This window comes from Physeter macrocephalus, chromosome 1 (assembly GCF_002837175.3).
Source record: "Physeter macrocephalus isolate SW-GA chromosome 1, ASM283717v5, whole genome shotgun sequence".
In the NCBI taxonomy this organism is placed as follows: domain Eukaryota; kingdom Metazoa; phylum Chordata; class Mammalia; order Artiodactyla; family Physeteridae; genus Physeter; species Physeter macrocephalus.
The window spans coordinates 67,779,468-67,792,132 of record NC_041214.2 but is presented as its reverse complement, the minus strand read 5'-3'; the positions used below and the strand labels follow the sequence as shown (position 1 = coordinate 67,792,132).

General features: G+C 36.2%; 1 protein-coding gene across 15 annotated transcripts in view; it reads right to left on the bottom strand.

Annotated features, from left to right (window-relative positions):
- NAALADL2 (N-acetylated alpha-linked acidic dipeptidase like 2) overlaps positions 1–12,665 on the bottom strand; it is a 1,565,958-nt gene that overhangs the window by 1,459,425 nt on the left and 93,868 nt on the right. The window lies entirely within an intron of this gene.

The following is a 12,665-nucleotide window of genomic DNA, read 5'->3' as shown; positions in this document are numbered from 1 at the left end:
GCTATTCTAACACTTCCCCCAACAAGGAGCCTGCCCTTCATTTTCAATATCATAACTCAGTAATTTGGAAAATGTTATCTCCGTGAAAACTAAACCAGTGAGTCCTTAATAGCCATCGCTCCATTTATTTTCCTCTTATCTTTCAATTAGAACACATTCTAAAGCAAGTATCTGAATAAATATCAGCCATACAGACCAATTATGTCTCTTATTAAAAGAGTACTGTTTTTATTAGAAAATAGTAATATGGAGTGTGACTGAATAACTCAAGACACACTCTCCAGTAACTCAGTATTTGTTTGGAAATATCAGGGAGTACAATATAAGCTACATATTTAAAGGCTTTACTTTCTATATTTTAATAAGTTCCTCTGGAAAAGGAAATTATTGCCAAGGTAGTTTCACTAGTCTTTAAAATTTGAGCAACTCCAAATTAAGCAGTCATAATGAAGATTCCACGTCATTTCTTCATTTAATTATTCTTTGATCATATGTTAAGTGCTTGATGCAAAGCAACTGGCCTAAACCCATTTCTAAAAAAAAATGTAAATTATACTGTGCAAGGAAAATGCATTCCAACTCAGGCCTAGCCCAGCACCTATCACCTATTAGTCAACCAATAGGTAGTTGCTGAACTGGTAAGCTGCACAAAATCAAATCTCTGTGCATAGCAAAATGCATTTTGGCATTTCAGTGCATTATGGGTTCAAAGTCTAGAACCCAGAGAAATGAATTAATTATGAGACCTCGGAGAAGTAACAAACTCTCTGGGTTCCAATATCCTTTTCTATGAAGTAGAGTTAGTATTATTTACTGCATGTGATTTCTGTAGTGATTAAACAAATGTTGGGGCAGGAATAAAGCACCTAGCACAGTTCGTGGCTCAAAATATGCTGTTAATAAAAGGTACCTGTTATAATTATGAAGGTTTACTTTAACCAAAACAAATGACATCTGTCTCAAATAAAACGAGAACAAAAGTAGCAACAATAAATAAGTAAAAGGAGGAAACCGTGGCTGCAGGATACTAAGGTAAGACCTTCAGTTCTATCTCTCTTCCAGTAACAGCCTCTTTGCAACTCAGTTCTCTCATAACAAAAATGGGACTAATGTTCCTACCTTTACATACAACCCCATCTCAGCTTGGCTATGAAGGCTGTCTGGGTATTTAAGTACCCCAAAATCATACGTTCTTGGAAAATGTGCAATGACTATGGCAGTGAGCATCATTTCATGTTGGCAAATTAACTGTGGTCTAAGATTTTGTGTTGGTAACCTTACCCTGCTGGCCGCTGATTAATTTTTAGGTACTGCTCAGTAGAGATGGAAAACTGCTTGAGCAGCTAAATGTGTGCAGACTCTTGGAGGGTTTTGTTTCCTTATTCTATCCTCAGTTTACCTAGAGCAGTGGTTCTCAAACTTAGCTATACATTAAAATCACCAGGATTTTTATAAAATGCTATTGATAATATCTATGTGCAACCCAGCACAATTAAATCAACATATTTTTTAAAAGCTCTCCAGGTAATTCTAATGTGCAGCTAGGGTTTAGAACCACTAGCTTAAAGTCTGATGCTTTGTTTCTCCAATAGACACTATTGGCTTCCTATACAAACCATTGTTTCCTCTTTTTTGCTAGGCAGAGCCCTGATTCATCTTAGGTGTCTTTTTTCCCCAAGCAACTCTGGGGAGGATGACTTATGCCCAGGTTCAGGCCAACCTGATTAGACTCAGCCAATCGTAGTGAACCCATTTCCTTTGCCAGGAATTGATTTAAGGGTATATATGTTATCCATATCTAGCCAACAGTATGCAAGGAAACATTTTCTGGGGGCTTCTAGCAAAGTTTTCCACCCTCCTAACAAAATGCTTTTTCTTCTGCTGTTGTATATGGATATGATGCCTAGAACTGCTTTAGTCACCTTGACAGCATGGAGGAAGTTAATCTGAGGATATAGCTAACATCTTGAGAATGGCAGAGTAGAAGGGTACAAACAGATTCTGTGACAATGTCTTTCAGCTGCTGAATTAACTTGTCCCACTTCTGGAATTATGTAAAATAAATTCAAACAGCATCAGAGCACTTCGATTACATAGCATCCAAAAAGAATATTAAACAAGAAAAAAGCTATATCCCAAGCCTAAGTTTAGCTCAAAAATATCTTTCATTGTTTATATTTTGAAATCCTTATGAACTAAACCAATTGGTGAAAAATATCAATTTTTCTTAAAAACTAAATAGTGTCAGTTTTACTTAAGTGGCTTTACAGCACTTATTTTTACTAAGAAATAGTGTGTTGTAACAGACATAAGAAATTTAATAGCAGATCCTATCAAATATTTTTCAGAAGTACTAATTTGTTCTAATTTTTACATACACACATAATGTACAATATTAAATATATTTTTATACCATATGTACAAATACATGCATGTATTTGCTTTTTTAAGTTATTGCCAACCACATGGTGCTTAAAGTAGAGAAAATGAGCTTTTTAATATCTAACCACAATAATCCCATCGTTTCCTAATAACAGTGTTTTTCCTTTTAATTGATTCTATGTATAACTTGCATTCCTTTCAAGTAGTATGTCTTACTGTCAAAAGTCCATATTATAATTTTGCTTCCAAAATGTCCTTTTACTAGAGCAGTAATTTCCTGACTCAAAGAATACAAGGGATATTTTGGAATGATGCTTTACTGTCAACCACACAGTTGGAATGCGATTAAAAGGAATTTGTTCCAAGATCTACTATGGAGTTTTAAAGTGGCACACACTGTAATCACCATGCTCCAACTTGCCACTTTAAAATCTGGTTACTTCCAAACTCTCTAAGTTCTTTTGTGTTGCTTTCTCTCTCTATCCCATCTGCAATTTCTGTATTATTTATTCAACAATAAAAAAATCACCAGCACTTTTGTGGTAAGGGAGGAAACTAGACTACCCTTGGCAGGTGGTATTTGCTAAATAAAGAAGACAGCAACATGTATTAGGAGTCTTAGCTTTGGGGAGCCAGCAGAGATGACTGCCCAGGGGAAAACAGGAAGTGGGGCTGGTGGAGAGCTCCCTGATGTGATCTCTTCCCACACAACCCACCAAATCTTCAACTAATTTACAAACTTACAACTGTCATGGTAGGCTTAATGTGATGGATTTCTTGTGAAAGCCAATAGGGGATATAGTCTTGGTGCAGGACCAAGTGAGTTTAAAAAGCTGAAAATAAGTGTGTTCCATGAAGAAGGAGGAAAAGAGTGCTGGCGGAAAAAAAGGGGCAGAAATTCTGAGAACATTCCCTTCCCCAGAATAGATCAGGGTGTGAAACGGGCAATTGAACCAATTTTCCCTCAGTAGTTTGGGAAACCTCAATGTATCTTTTATCTCCCTCATTATTCTACAAGTCCCTGAGACCAATGCTCCTTTTACTCTTTGAATCACAACAGAATACAATAAATGAATTTAATTCAGGTGGGAGAGCTCCTCCAGAAAGGGTCTTTGTCCCTGCTACTCCCAAATTTAGGCAAGCTCTGTACGCAACTTTCCTTTTCTACTCGAAATATTAATAAGACTGACTTCTCGATAGTGCTAAGAACATGAGAGCTGAAAATCTCATGGGTGACTTTAGTTCAGGGTCAAATCTGTATCTCTGGATCACTTATTGCTTTGTAGAGGACACAGGATTGCTTCCACCCCTCAAGCCCTGCTCTTAACACAGTTCCCTGACAGCTACTACTACTTAATAAGAGTAAGAAAGAGTCGCAAAAGTGCAGTATGTTTTCCTGAACTTCATCTGGAGCTCCAAGTTCCATTTCTGGTATCTTTTCCTCTCTACAAAAGATGGGAGTTTCTAAAGTCACAGTAATGGATCTGCACGCTCTAAAATATTATAGGTGCTCATGTCTGTCTTCAATCCTCCTCCTCCAAAGATAAGTACCTGACATCACCTCTGCAGGGACTTTCACAAAGTAGAGACATAATAAATGTCTGGTGCATTGAACTAAATTATAAATGAAGTACCTATTGTTTGCTCTTTTTATTTATGCTATAACTATCCTTAGATAATGAATTTATCTTTTGGAGCACTAAAATACAACCATTAGGATCAGATATTTTATTTCACAAGTACAAAAATCAACATTGGTCTTAAAAAGTTCTACAAATTTTTAAGAGGAATTTAATATTTTGAAGTTTATTTCTGGAGGCAAGCCCTTATTTCTTGTGAATTTCATTTCATTGATAGAAATATATGCGGTGTGTTAAGAACCACTGGTATTTCAATTGTAAATATTAAGGACAATTGTATTACAATGCAGACAGGTAATCCTGAGGCCCAGCAGAGCAATAATGATTAACAACACGCTCTAGAGGGAGTATAAATTTTAATACTATCATTTCATTGATAGAAATATATGAGGTGTGTTAAGACCACTGGTATTTCAATTGTAAATATTAAGGAAAATTGTATTACAATGCAGACAGGTAATCCTGAGGCCCAGCAGAGCAATAATGATTAACAACACACTCTAGAGGGAGTATAAATTTTAATACTATCACTCATAAAATCCATGTTTCAAAGGTTACAAAACAGAATCAAGTTTACCAAAAAGCAAATAAATCATTTTGCTTAGGGGTTTCTTGTTTCATCTCTGATTTTTAAATAAACAGCATCATCTCCCCAGAGCAAGAAAACTATACCTACCTGCAAATGAACTATATGAAGTTCTAAAATCCTTACAGATAACTTTCTCACTGGATTCTGCTCCTTGTAAATTCTATTACCAGTATTTATTCAAATTTACTTTTAAAAAGATAAGTGAGACTTCAGGGAGGTGGCCTTTACATGGATTTTATTTGCTGATGATAATGATGACAGACCATGCCTCTTTAAAAGATGGGTTAGAGATTAACCCCACACTAATCACAGTACTTTTTGAGAGCTGATCTCAATTCTGGACTCGAAACTAAGAGAAAACTAAAATAATCCAAAAAATATGCAGAAAGTCATGGAAATGACTAAAAAGGCTAGAACTCAATGAGTAAAAGTGCAAGAGAATGTGATGAAAATCAGTGAAGAATATTGAGAAACACAACATGCATACAAACAAAGCCAAATAAACTCAAACATCAATAAATAGATTTTTAATGACACTATTTCATGATAGCTTGTTTGTTTTAATGCTTTTTAATACCCATAATCTTACATCTTTTTTTCAAGTCACATGAACTATATAAGTCAATGTGTTTAACTTCAATTTCTTCAACAAATTAGTTAATAGTTTCACAAAATAAGGTGATCATACGAGACGAATCAGTTGTCCCATTCAGTATTTTAATAGTCACATTTCCTATTTTCTATGTTTGTGATATTTTGTAATTTATAAAAGGCTATCCCTATAATTCTAAACATGCTATGGGAGTTTATAATCTAAAGGAAAGGAAAAGACTAACACATGAAACCGTAGCCATATTTAATCAATACTATTGATGCTCTTAGGAAAACCTAGTGAGGAGAGTTAATCTTTCCTGCAGAGAAAGTAAGAAACATCAAGTTGGAATAAACTCTCCTGTGTGTATTTATCTCTGTCTACTTCAGGGATTGGCAAACTTTTTTCTGTAAAGGTCCATATCACAAATATTTTTGGCTTTGCTGAACATATGGTCTCTGTTGCAATTATTCCGTTTTGCTGTTCCAATGTGAAGAAGCCATGGACAGTATGTAAACAAATTTGCATGGTTGTGTATGTTCAAATAAAACTTTATTTTTGAAAACAGCTGGGGGGCATAACTTGACAATTCCCAGTCAAGTTCATCACTGAGAAGTTATGCATCCCATTTTCAATATGGAATAGAAAGCAAGAAAGGGACAGGCCAGGTAGAATTTTTTGTAGATACACCCTGGAATCCAGAACACCAAAAACACTTATATTTGAATGTAATTTCAATCAAATATGATGGATGATTTTATTGACCATTGTTCCACATTTTCCATGCAAATTCCTCCCTCCATTAGGACAGATTCTTTAGAACCTGTCAACTAGATAAAGCTCTTCCTAAGCTTCCTGTCATTGAATTTCCTTGGCAACTGAGATAGCTTTAAGATGACAGTCTACATATCAAATTTTGACAATTAAAAGCTTAATTACATTTTTAAATAAAAATAAAAGACTTTTTTCTATCACTCAGATGTGCCCCAATTTTCTACCTTTTTCCTAGAAACCAGTATTTCACTACATCAGAAGGTAGAACAAAATTATTAAATAAGTACAAGTACCCTGAAGCATCATAGCAACTTCCTCCTTTCACTCCATCCTCCATCATGAAATGTATCACAACACATTCAAAATTCTGAACAGAAATGTCGTAATATGGCTCTCAGTTATTTCAGTGATAAAACACTAATAAAAAATTTCAGTGTTACAAAATGCAATTGCTAAAAACGAGCTAGCCATTTAAAAATTCGACTAAAATTTCCTTTTCCTCTAATATTGTTTCCTTTAGAAAAGTTATGAAAAGTGATCATGATGTAATCACAAATAATAATAGCTAATATTATTATATGCCAGGCAATATGTCAAGTGTTATACATTTATTAAATCATTTAATACTCAAACAACCCTATATAAAAATTCAGGTACTATTATTACTCTCACTATACAATGATGAAGAAACTGTGCTTGTCCAAAATCACAGGGCTACTAAGAAGCAGAGCTAGGATTTGAAAGCAGGTGTTCTAGACTCCCAATGCTAATGAGGTCAAGGCCTTGATTCAGTGTCTACACAGGAATGCTAGTCTCCTGGCACAGCCAGTCTGCCCTACACTCTGTCTGGGAAACATCATCACTGACAAAGAGGATGATGAAATAAGAGATGGAGGTGAATGCAGAGAAGTACAAGCCAAAAGTGGTAGAAAGTGCGAGGGTGGCTCCAAACATCATTTATTCAACAAATGCTACAGGTCAGTAATCCTCCTTACAGACATGGCAACCACATTTATTTCAGGCTTTGGAATCTGATCAGCCTGTTTAAAACCTTGCTCCACTACTTTTTTGATTACTTGCTTAAAAGTTAGAAAACTCAGAATCCTCTTACATAAAATGAGGATACAAATCAGGATTGTTTTTCAGAGATGTTATGAGGATTAAATGATCTCATGAGGGCCTGATACATAGTGGATGCCCCCAAAATGGTAGCTGCTACTATCATTCAGGGTTTTATTCATTTTAAATATGGAAGTGTCAAATAGTATGTTAAAAGATAACAGACATCTGGATAAAAAGTTAAAAATGTATCCAATCATTTGAATGGTCTGTCGATATAACTTTGGGTTTCTCAAAATTTACTGATTATCTACCATGTACTAAACTTTATTAGAAAAAAAAAACAAAACCCAGCTGTGTTTAGTCATAAAGACAAACTCTCTAGAAGATTGACTGAATTTTTCACTTTCATCTGAAGACATTACATGTATACAACGGTTAAGACACTATTTCAATTCACAGAGCTTCCTACCTTGTCTATGGCTACAGTATGTTTTGACAATTCCTTCAGTCTTCAGCAAGGCTTATAAGGCCAGGCAGGCTGAACACCCCCTCCTACGAACATATGCTTGTTTCCATTTTAAAGCCACTTCATCCATTTTTCCCAATGCACCATAAAAATATCATTTTATCACTGTCTATGTGTCCCTTGATACACCAAAGATAGAATTGTGTTGGATGCCATCTGATGTCATTAAATGAGGTAGTGACAACCGTATTTTAATGTAGTTAAATCATACTCCAGTAAAATTTTTAACATATGATTCTATTAATTATGTAACATTGCAAACAAACATAAACAGATCATGTTTCAAGGAGCTTTTGTTAACTCAAAGGAGGGAAAAAGAAAGACAAAAAAGGAAGAAATAAAGAGACAAACTATATTCAAAGAAAAAAAATTCTTCTGTAATTTTCTCTTAAGAGAATTGTCTGAATATACATTTCCCAAAGAAGACATACAAATGGCCAAAGGCACATGAAAAAATGCTCAGCATCACTAATCATCAAGGAAATGCAAAGCAAAATTACAATGAGCTATCACTTCATACCTGTTAAGAGTGGCAATAATCAAAAAGACAAGAATAACAAGTGTTGGTGAGGATGTAGAGAAAGGGGAACAAACACTTGTGCTTTGTTGGTAGGAAAATAAATTGGTGCAGCCACTATGGCAAACAGAATGGAAGTAACACACAAATTTTAAAAAAGAACTACCATATGACCCAGCAATTCCACTTCTGGGCATTTATGCCAAGAAAACAAAAACACTAATGCCAAAAGATATATGTACGCTCATGTTCACTCCAGTACTGTTTACAATAGCCAAGACCGGGAAACAACTTGTGGCCAGCAAGAGATGAATAGATGTTAAAAATGTGCCCCCTGGACAGACACACACTAGAATATTTTTCAGCCAAGGAAAAGAAAGAAATCTTGCCATTTGCAACAACATGGATTGACCTTAAGCGTAATATGCTAAGTGAAATACATCAGAAAGAGAAAGACAAGTACCACGTGATCTCACTTATATGTAGAATCTAAAAAAAAAACCTAAAAAAAACCTGAGCACATGGATATAGAGAACAGGTTGGTTGTTACCTGAGGGCGGTGGGGGGGGGGGCGGAGGGAGATAGATAACAGGGTTAAAAGGTACAAATTTCCAATTATGAAATGAATAAGTCATGGAGAATATATGCACAGCACGGTGACTATGGTAAATAATACCGTATTTCATATTTGAAAGTAGCTGGGAGAGTCGACCTTGAAAGTTCTCACAAGAAAAAAAATGTTTCTCACAAGAAAAAAAAATGTTTGCAACTATGTATGGTGAACGGATGTTAACTGACCTTATTGTGGTGATCACTTTGTAATACATACAAATATCAAATCATTAAATTGTACACCTGAAACTATTATAATGTTATATCAGTTGTTGTCACTTATACCTCAAAAAGAGAATAAAGTACCTATTGGACTTGTTCTACTCTGTTCACAAACTGAATTTTAAAAGGAGGAAAAAGCAAAATAATGTTACAGAACCATATGATTATGATTACTAAAATAGTAAGACACATAATTAGGTTATATTTAAGCACAAGTTGGCAATGACCTGGCAGTATATGAAGAGCAAAGTCATAAATAAGGAAAGACATTTTCCCACAGATGACATAAACAGTGTGAAGCCTCAGGTGGCTTAGAGTTAATGTGATTAGTTCCAGCAGGCAGCAAATCCCAGGAGGTAGAATTTATCTTTCATCTGTTTTCAATTCATCCAGCTGGTACAGAGAAGTTTTTTTTCCTGTCACTCCACTGTTGTCATCCTGTCTTAGGTTCTGTTTTCAAACTTAAACCACCTATTACATCTTTGTTATGGGAAAGCTTAAACAAAGTGCATTTGTATAAGACATGCAGACAAAAATTTCAGAATACCCCATTAGGTGACTATCCTTGATCTTTTCTTTTACAGAAAATTTTGTGAATTAAGCCAAAATTATACTGAAATGACAGAATATGAGTTATGACTATAAGAATTTGTATTAAGTATAACCAGAATATAAACGATGTGTTTTCCTCATGGGAGATTCTACATTTATTCCAATGATACTGCCATTGTTTAAATATTTTTAATAAAACAAATGAGAGTTTGTTAGACATCAGTTTTATCATATAACAAGGTTACATTACCGAATCAGGTCCGTTTGCCTGAGGAGCAGCAAGCCACACACTGAGATGCCCAGGTTTGCAGCAGAGAAAAGTTTTATTCACAAAGCAGCCAAGTGAGGAGATGAAAGAACAAATCTCAAATCCGTGCCCCTGAAGGCAAGGGCCCTGGGCTATTTATGGGATAGAGCTGAGGCCGGGGAGTGTGAGGAAAAGTGATTAGAGGCAAGAAAAAGGTGAGGTAATTATTGTTAGGGTGGCGTTTTCAGCCCTCTGATGTCAAAAGGTCACCGAGCGGACATTGGTGCATGCCCAGTCGGAGGACTGGTGATCCCAACCAGTCTTAACCAGCTTTAGCTCAAACTAGACACAGCTGACTCCAAGTTTCTGGAAGGCAACTCGGGCAGAACATCTTGTTTAGGCTCTGCGAGCTTGGAGGACCTGCAAGTCTTTTGTAGCAACAATTAAAGCAAGCTTGATCAGTGAAGGCAGATTACAGGTGTAATGGATTTAACTGACGATTACCCTCATTTCAGTTAGTCATCTCTAAGCTCCTGTTTAGTGTTATATGACTACCAAAATAGTCCATTCAACCACTAGCTCTACTAATACTGGGACAAAGTAGAGGATGCATAAGATAATGATTCCATTGTACCCTGTGGGACACAGAAAATGCCACTGTACGTGGAATTTCTCTGAAAGGTATTGATACATTGAAAACAATAGGGTAAGAGAAGGGTAATGAAAGAAAAACAGGAAGCACCAAAACACACACACACACACACACACAAACAGGCAAAAAAAAAAAAAACCCCAAAACCACCACCCTTCACTCATTCATTCACTCTTAAACAACTATGCCAAGGGCTAACCTTGATCTTAACGGTGAAGCTTTTGAATAATCTTATGTTTCAAGACTTATGAAAAAAATAATTTCTTTTGAAAATGTTATCTCCATGTTTAAGAATATAAAATCTGTATACTGAGCATACTCTTTGAATGTTGGTTTGAGTCAGGATTATTGATTCCAATAAAACTCTCGTTAATACTTTTTGTTTGATATGCCTGTCTTATAGGTGGGGTGTGTGAATGTGTGTGTGAGAAAGAGATGGAGACAGAGAGATAAACACAAATAGACAGGGAGAGAGATAACTTGCTGACTCAAATAATTTTATGACATACCTTTGTAATGTCAGAGCTTTTCATACTCTGGATAACTCAAATCACTGAGCCTTTATCTTGAAAAAACCCAGAATACAAAGAGACTTATGTAAGGGCTGCTACTTCTGCTTTCTTAAAAAGTTGACCAGGTTTTTGAAAAGGCAACTGGGACTACCATGTGCTCAGTGCAATTAGAATAGATTTGAACTTTCTTATGCTTTACCCATCCTCTCCTTCACACATCAATTTGCAGCAGAATGGGTAAGGGGAAGAGGCCTGGGATGGAGGACCACATTTACAAAGGCCCATAGACAAGAAAAAATATAAATGTTGAAGGAATTCAACCTGACTACAGCATAAAATATGAAGAGGAATGGCATGAGGTAAAGTTAGACCTGTAACCAAAGACCAGATAATAAAGGGCCTTGCAGGTCATGTTAAGATGATTAGATTTTATTCTCAGGTTAATGGAGAATCCTTGAAAGATCTGAAGTAGGGCTGTGATTTACTTTATAGTTAGGTCATTCCTCTGTCTCGAGTGTGAGGAATGGATTCGGAAAGATTAAAAGAGGAGAGACTAGTTAGGAAACAGTGTCATTAATCAGATGAAAGATGATGGTGGACTCAAACTAAGTAGTTGAGGTGGATATGGAGATAGATGTCAACTAGTGGAGATGAATGTCAAGTGAATAGAAATGAAAGCTATTAAGGAGGTAGAATTAACTGGGCTTGTGTATTAACTGGTTTGGTGGAATAAGGACAGTACAGCACACCAGGTGGAAACACAAGGAGAGGGACTCAGAGATGTTGAAGGGTGAGAGAGAGAGATGGTCTCTAAACAGCCTTTGTCATCCAAACTGTCAACCTTGGGTCTGGTTTATTTTTAGATAGGTTTAAAAAGTTGGGAATCAAAAATGTTTTAAAAAATCATCTTGCAGGCTTCCCTGGTGGCGCAGTGGTTGAGGGTCCGCCTGCCGATGCAGGGAACATGGGTTCGTGCCCTGGCCGGGGAAGATCCCACATGCCGCGGTGCGGCTAGGCCCGTGAGCCATGGCCGCTGAGCCTGCGTGTCCGGAGCCTGTGCTCCGCAATGGGAGAGGCCACAACAGTGAGAGGCCCGCGTACCGCAAAAAAAAAAAAAAATCATCTTGCATAAAGATGTTCCATACAAGGTGTTGGCCCATACAATGTTTTTTAAAAGTTATTTGCCAAACTTCAAAGATCAGGAAATTAAACACACACATCCAGATTTTTAGCTTCTCCATACAACTGGAAGATTTGGCAACCGTGGGCCATCATACCCACATAGTAAAAACTGGGTGAAGTTAGTGACTACTGTCCTTAAATAGAGCACATACTCTCCAGGTTTCTCGAGTCCCCACACTCCCTACTTTCTCACCAGCATAAAGGCCTTTTGTTAGTTACTAGAGATCATCTTTACACTTCATTCATCTATTTTACCTACATGGACTCTAAGGCATTTGAGTTTGAGTAATTTTTTTAATAACATTCTGGTTTCAGGAGGAAATCAGTGAGTGACAGAAACATACTACAAAATACTGAAAGAAACATATAGAAGGACATGAGCAAGTTAATAGAATAATATTCCATTGTACCATCAGTCAAGGAGTAATCACAAGGTATTTATTTAGCTTGGTGCTGTATCACTTGGTACCAATTTGGTCTTATAACTAAAACAAACGTCTTCTCTTCAAGAAAGAAAAACAACTTTTCAAAGTTCAACTTGAATTTAAAACTTCTTAAAACTAATCAAAAACAAAATCAGCTACTCATTAGCTAAATACCTCAT